We start from the raw sequence: 7,815 nt of genomic DNA, 5'->3' as shown, positions 1-7,815 counted from the left end.
GGAGGAAAAAAGAGTGCAGTAGCATGGAGACTTTCTTTTATACCATCCCACCTTTTGCTTCTCTCTCGCTGTGTGTGTGTGTGTGTGTCTGTGTGTTCTGTGCAAAGTAATTCTGTTTCTGGTGTGTGCTTGTGCAAGTATGGAAATCCCCCTCAAAAAAGGACTTCTGGATTATCTACAGCTCTCCCCCATCCCATGTACATATATATTATTGCTCTTATGAACTGTAGTTCCTTCCATATGGGCTGTTTCCATTTATTTTTTGCTCTTATGAACTACAGCTAGCGGCTGCTGCAGCCGTAGAGACTACGTCTCATTTCGTGCAGTTTAATTCAGTATCCCAGGTCTTCTCAGGAAGGCCATTTTCTTTTTCTAGTATCAAGAACATTTTAAGATGAAATTTTTAGTTGGACTGGACCCACCACTCACGCACAAATATATATCTTTATTGCTCTCTTTTCCTTCTATTTTTTTTTTTTTGTCCTTATAATTTATACGTGTAGGTTTGTGGTTTGATCCATTTTAAGACTGTGCAGCATCCAAGGTCAATTAATGAACACTATTTATCTCTTTGATTTGAGAAATTAACACCTTGCCGGATTTTTTTTGGTAAAAAAAATTTATTATACTAATCTATTGTAAATATATATGCAGAAATTAAAAAAATAAAATAATTAAGAAATCAGAAGAAATATACGGCAAGCGGTTCATAAGATATTCCAGCATGATTAGCTACCATGTACGATATTATTTAATCTTAGTTTCCATGTAGATCTACGGTACTATTAGTTTTTCTATAGATATGAATCGACGCCAAGCTAGACAAAGCCCCACTTTGACACCGGCACTATATATGGTCGTCGGTAGCTGCAATCTAGCAACATAATTATTTGAATGGAGCCTTAAAGAAGACTAATTCTTTCGAAGATTCATCATAGCGGGAAGTTAGAACATGATGAGAGGTGGGTAAGTTGGAGATCGATAAGGAATTCGAGGCATAAAGGCTAGAGCATGAAGACGGTAGATAACGGGCGCGGATAATGACATTAGGGGTTTGAAAAAGATGGAAACGTCTGAAGCAAAAAAACGGTGAGCATGGGAGAGGTGGCCGGTGAACCAATGGACGTAACTGTTTTGAAAGGAGCAGACGTACGTTAATGGGTTAATCTAATGGATCAATTATGAAAAGGGAGCTGGAGGTAATTAAGGAGGATAACACAATTTATATAGTGAGGCTTTGGTACCCTACATAGGAACAGGTAGGAGTAGACACTCGAGATAATATATTATATTAGCTAATGATAAACCTAGAAGTATAGGTTTTCTTGACACAAATTTTTGTTAGTTATATAAGTAACAACTTAGCTAGTAGAAAGAAATGAATAATCATAGTTCCAACTAACTTTTCCTAAGAGTTGCTATTTTGAAACATCGATGCATGAGTCATGTCACTCTACCGTGAGTTTCCTCCCTCTTCGAATAATGCAGTATTGCAAAGTATCGTGCAGTTCTTGATGGCGGCCATCAAGAGATCATGGAGGGTCATCAAACAACATATAGCCATCAAAAGATGGAGAGCCATCAAACAACATATGTTATGATGGATGTCCATCTCTTGATGGCGGCCATTGAAGGCTGCACACCAGAACAGCCAGTGCACCGTAGAGTATATGTCATCCTCTTTACCTCTCTCTATATCTATCTATCTATCTACAAACGTACCATCTTTCCCTATCTTTTTATATATACACACAGCAGTCAATCCATCCAACAAACTGTGCATGCACACACTTTTCGTGGAGGCAGACTGGGCGTCACCAACTGTGAGGTCATTTTCATGCCAAATTAACTGGATTAATTTCCATAATAAAAAACAAAGACAAATCGACACTGTCACAACCCTTCCTTCTGGAAATTAAGAAAGTTCAAGAGAGTTCTGGATTCAAACTTTTTCAGGAAGCTAACTTCCAAATGTTCTAACTAAAAGTCTATCTTAGGAGATAAGATCCTGATAAAAATATCCACAAATCGCTGCAGAATCAGCGCATTACTCCTCCGAGTTGGACATCGGTGAATATACCCCTTTCTCTTTAGCAGTAGATACAGTGGGCTCTGCAGTTCAGCCATCGAGCAATTAATCCACACGCAGCATACACTAATGCTGCTATTATTTTATATCCCAATCCTCCTGGTCTTTATGCAGAGATCGTCTGGTATTAATTAGTTCGGAGGATACTATCCCAGACCACAAAAAAATTAAAATATTTATAGAAGAAGAAAAAAATAAGAGAAAAAAAGAGAAAGAATCGTATTCGATACATCTCAAGAATTATATATATTCAGTTACAACCTCCATACAACAAAAATAATATAGCCTAATATAAGACCATACTAATAATGAAAAATATTACTGATTGATACAAGTTGTTATGTGATTCCAAAATTACTCTACTAAAATTATGCTAATAAAAAATAATATAAATTGATAAAATATCATGCTAATAAAAAAAAAATATTTTGGATCCCAATTCTTGAGATCTTTATACAGAGATTGTCACGGCATTAGATCGGAGGATACCATCCCCTGCAAGGCGATAGGCTTGGCCAATGTTCCTCCGTCCTTTGGTTGTGCGAGTAGAATGTGGAGTTCATGCTCACCCTTAAAAAAAGGCTTTATGTAGACAGATTCTAGCTAGACATCGATTTAAGCATCAGATCATGTTATAACAAAGCTGTACTGGGATTGTGACCCCTTCCATGTATAGCAGCAAATAGGTAGGTGGAATGATGGAATCGAATCCCTTTCAGGACACGGCCTGCCTCGATTTCGTGGCGAGTCTTCGGTCCGGCTACCGTAGGGGTCCGACGAGCAGAAGAGGAGAGATGGTAGGTTGTGCTCGAGAATTAAATGCCCATTATGCTCCAAGATCACACTCATCGCATGGGTAAGATCTGGATCGTTGGTTTGGTGGGATTGGGAACACTGCTGTGCATGAGGTTGCTCGTAGTTTGTCGGCAGGAGCATGACATCACTGGGAGCTCGGTCACCATTTATGTTCTCCTTTTTGACCCTATTAATCAGAATCTCTGAATGGGCAAGCATTGAAACTCAGAATTCCACTGAGACCTGTCACACTGCATCGCATGGTTACCAGCTTAATTCACTAATGCTATTTTGAAGTGTAAAATGGCTGCAGCTCGCTACATTGATAAACCTCCTGATTGTATAAAATGCATCTTCTTATATCCTGATCCTAAGCGTAAGCTTATCAAATCTTTTCATGTATTTGGACGCCGCTGAGGTTTGCCTATGGTCCAGAAGTTGATCGAACAATTGATTCTTGTAGTAGGAAAATAAATATTTATTTATTAATTTCTGGCTCATGAATACTCATTACATGATAAGCAAGCGGTTCATCTGGATGCTGGAAGGATTGCTGGATGCTCTACCAATGTTTCTAAATAGTTCCTACCAGCTTCATCTGAAACCCTTTGCAGATTCAAATCTAAACCTGCTCGAGCAAAGTACCATGTCATCTTTACAGCCACATCATCAGAAACACACCACATTGGCGACTAAGTTAGCTACGTCACGTCGCCTATCAACTTCAACCGCCACATCTGTGCCATGTTTGCATTGTTTGCCACATTGGCACCAACAATCTATCTCCAACTAATGTTTGCCACTTGCTGATTCCATTCTTAGCATCTACTTTTGCAAATTCTGCCTTCATGACAAGGTTTTTTTTTATCACTAGAAGATGAAATAGTGGTTTAACATAAGATCTTTATCTTTAGAAGTATGGGATGGATCTTCTTTCCTTTTCATTAATAAAAAAAAGTATTATAATCGCGTGAATTATATTCTGGTTGCAATGGTACTAATATTATAGATTGTAATTTAAAAGGACGAATCCAAGTAGAAGTTTTGTGGGTATGATTATATAGTTTACAAATAGCAGCAGACATGGCTGATGTCTTCTCAAGACGGATTGGCCGTTGAAGAACAATTATAGCACCGACATATGACTTTGGTGAAATGGTCGCAATACATGTACCAACTGTTAGCCTTTATAGGGCAACACCTAAAACCTGTCACCAACAGCAGTTAAGACATCTTTTCAAAGTGAAGTACCGTAATAAAAAAAGTAAATGTGTCTATAGATTCATATGAATCAAAAAAAACAAGAAAACTTTACCGTACTTATATAATTTTTGCGCAAAGTACCGCAATGCAGTGATTGATGAGCGGCTATGTAGAGCGCATCTGTTAACCCACGAGACCCATGTACGGCATCAAGCTCTAATGACGGTGGTCCACCTTTGAAGCCGCGAGGAAGACGACCAGACACGTGTCTTCAAACATGTGGAAGAATAATAGATTTAAATGCTGTGCAAAAATAAGTGGAGGTTTAATTAGTTTATAAAAATCTAGTATTGGAATTAATTATAACTAATTGGACTAAGTGCAGTTTAACTTATGTAATACATAGTTTTGAGTAATATATTATAAAAACAAGGGTTTTTTTTTTTGTATGTATATATCTTTCTGTGTTTTGTTGCTGTAATATTAACCATACGTTTTGCACGTTACTACAATATGATCCACACTCCATCCAATTCTAATTACGGATTGCCGAAGATGCCTACGTATCATTTGCATAGAGGTAGTTGTCTGATGTAGCTTTTTTCTTGAGAAAGAGGGAATTTGCATGGACTTAATTAAGTGTGGGTATCAAAATACCCACCAGGATTGGTGAGTGAATAGAGTTGAGGAGCATCTCCTTCAACGTGCTATTTCCATCTCCGGCGGTTGCCTTTGGTGAAACCCTAGCAAAGAGATCTCATGATTCTTATTTGTGGAGAAAGGGGATCAAGATAAGGACTCCTCTCCTCCTCCATGCATAGCAAAGCCACGAGGAATCATATGCAAACTTGGATGCAATAATTGAAGAGAAGCTCGTTGGGAGCAACTCTAGGGTGTTAGCCATGGATCGGATTGTACCAGCAAAATGGAGGGTGTGGAGGAGGCGAAGGACAGCGATGTAAAGGTCTAAGGGGCAGCTGTGACAATCGCCAACGAGGGAGATCGGGGAGCTGCCATTGGTTGAAGAGCAAGGTAGCAAAGAAACAGAAGTGGTGAAGAGTGGTGGAGAGAAAGGAGAGAGACTGGATGAAGTCGTGGTTGTTGAGCTGGAGGCAGAAGAGGATGTCAGAAATGGTGGGGTTGTTAAAGCTACTTGGGATGGGGGTGGGGTAGATGAGGGGCAACATCGGGGAGGGAGAGCACTCTTCTATTAGGGTTCCATTGGGGGAAGAGAGACAATTGCTGCTCCCACACACTGTCATTTGCTCAAAGACTTAAAAATGGGATGGAAGCAAGGTAAAGGAGGGCAGCAATGGATAGAAGAAGGGCTCTTCTATTAGGGGAGCCATGCAAAATTCCATTTGTCCGAAAAAAAGAAAAAAGAAAAAAGAGTTCACAGCAGACAACTTCTCCACGTCAACTGATAAGTAGGCACTTTCAATGCGCCATGATTTCAATTGGAAAGAGGGTGGACTATATTGCCGCAATGTGCAGAATGCGTGGTTGATATTGCAACAATTTAAAATGTAAAAGGGTATTTGTAATTCCATACAAATGGAGGGACAATTAGAAAAAAGTACTATTTACTGACAATTAGGAGCAACAATGATAGCAGCTTCATGTACTTCATTTAGTCCAAAGCATTATCATGGATAGTGATCGATAGTGGTGGCATTTGCATCCGCCCAACTGCATTATCCTGACAGTACGAGCCATATGTACAATAGCCCGGGCAGGGTTATGCTTTCTCTAGGCATCTCCTAGTCATAGCAGTGCAAAGCTACCTGCCGGTACAAGCCATATTATAATGTAAGTATGCAATAACCAAAATCAAACATCCTTGACGAAACGTAGAACTGAAATCACAGGCTCCTCGTACGTCCAGGAAGACAAACATACGGCTTGTTTCAAACTCAAAAAACAAGAAGGCATATTTAAATGTAAGCCAATCACAGCGCTGCATCGTAATCATGTTCAATCTGAAGCTGGGGCTTCGGATGATCGGATCCTCACAAATGACACAGGCTGATACATGGCAATACGTGCTAACCTAGATGTGCAACACGTTTCGTTGCATCACACCCATAACCAACCACCTTGATGTGCATGCATAACATATAATCCTTGGGTAAAACCACAACTTCTACAAAGACGGAATAACCAAGTCAATCAACAGTTAACAACACTACATCATCCAAGATACTGGAGAGGATGACAGGAATAATCTATTCAAACCACAGAAACTAATGTGAACCATGTTCATGCCTCTCGTGCAATGTTGTCCGGCTGGGAATAGCTTAATCCAGAATGATTTCACAGCATTTCTAGGGACTTACCATCCCATGACAAAACAATGAAGTTCCCACTGACCTATATTCATCTCCGCTCTTTTAACTTTGTCCGTCCAAGATATAATCATATCAAGGAGGGATAGGGGGAAATATTCTTCAACCCACCCACCATACTCAAACCAATTAGTGATCAACTTAATTAAGAATTTAGATTGCAAGCATGTTAATCATCTGCTTTCCTTTCTTCTCACATATTACAGAAGGTTGCTTTAAATTTTCAAAACCTCAATGTCTAGGTAAATATCCATCTTTTCAAAATTCAAAATCAGTCCTAATAAAGAGGTCCACCTATAAGAACCTAAAAGACATCTAATTCTAATTTAAAAATTTTCACTCTTTGACATGTTTATTTAACTACGTGACAAACCAAGTTTAATTGCTGATGTCCTCGTTTTGATAACAATTTAGAAGCCCTTAAAAGTTTGCAAACGCGAGCATAGGTGCCTGTTTTCACCACCACAAATCGTCCTTACACGGTCATGGATGCGCTCCCCATAACTATTTGAAAATGCATGCACCTACCGCTAATCTTTGTGCAAGACACGCATGACATCTTTCCCCGCTAACTGTGTCGCTACCATTCTCGATGCGTTGGCACCATTATTTTAGGATGAGAAATGATGGTCGTCGCGCCTGTGGGCACTAGCTTGGCTAGTGGAGAGGGTGGTACTGTAGGCTGATGGGCACAAATTTGGAGCCTCATACATAGCGGATCACTTGGAAAAACTTTGTAGATGAAAAAAAAAAAAAGAAGCCTACAGCACTCCATGATATATTGTTTTTTTTATTTTTTTAATGTATCCATGCTTTATACTAGAAATATATGAGCCATCTACTGTAGCTAAAAAAAAACCGAGATGATGGTAATGTTGCAACGGGGATAGCATCCGAGATGCTGCAGCTATGTAGTTAGGTGTTTGTGAAAAGGTGTGCATGATGGTGAAGATGGATCATAGGATATCAAAGAGGGATGGCATGCTAACTATTTCTCTGGAAAGTTGATACAGATTAGGATTGGTTGGGGTCCTGCTATGAACCATCATAGATTCTTGTGAAAAAAACTGATTGAGATGATGTGAGCATGTGCAACAGAGATTTGAGGCAACTTTAGGAATGTGAAGGGCCTTGGATACGTGATTAGACTCAGCAATAAGTGTCTTATGATGAGCCAAAAGGTCGGTATGATTTCATGAAGCGGATTTGCGAAGCCAAACAGTTGAAAGCGTAATCATTATGTTTTTTTAATACATAAATGCAGTGGAACCGAATCCCTATTCTCGTCCTCTGCAGGTCTATGATACATGAGACATGAGCTGAAGCTACAAAACACCACTAGCCCATCTCCTGGCCCCACAACACTAAAAGGGAAGATGGTGA

This window comes from Phoenix dactylifera, chromosome 16 (assembly GCF_051530095.1).
Source record: "Phoenix dactylifera cultivar Ajwa chromosome 16, Ajwa_hap1_PhDact_Kaust_v1.1, whole genome shotgun sequence".
Taxonomy (NCBI): domain Eukaryota; kingdom Viridiplantae; phylum Streptophyta; class Magnoliopsida; order Arecales; family Arecaceae; genus Phoenix; species Phoenix dactylifera.
Note: the sequence above shows the minus strand (reverse complement) of the source record.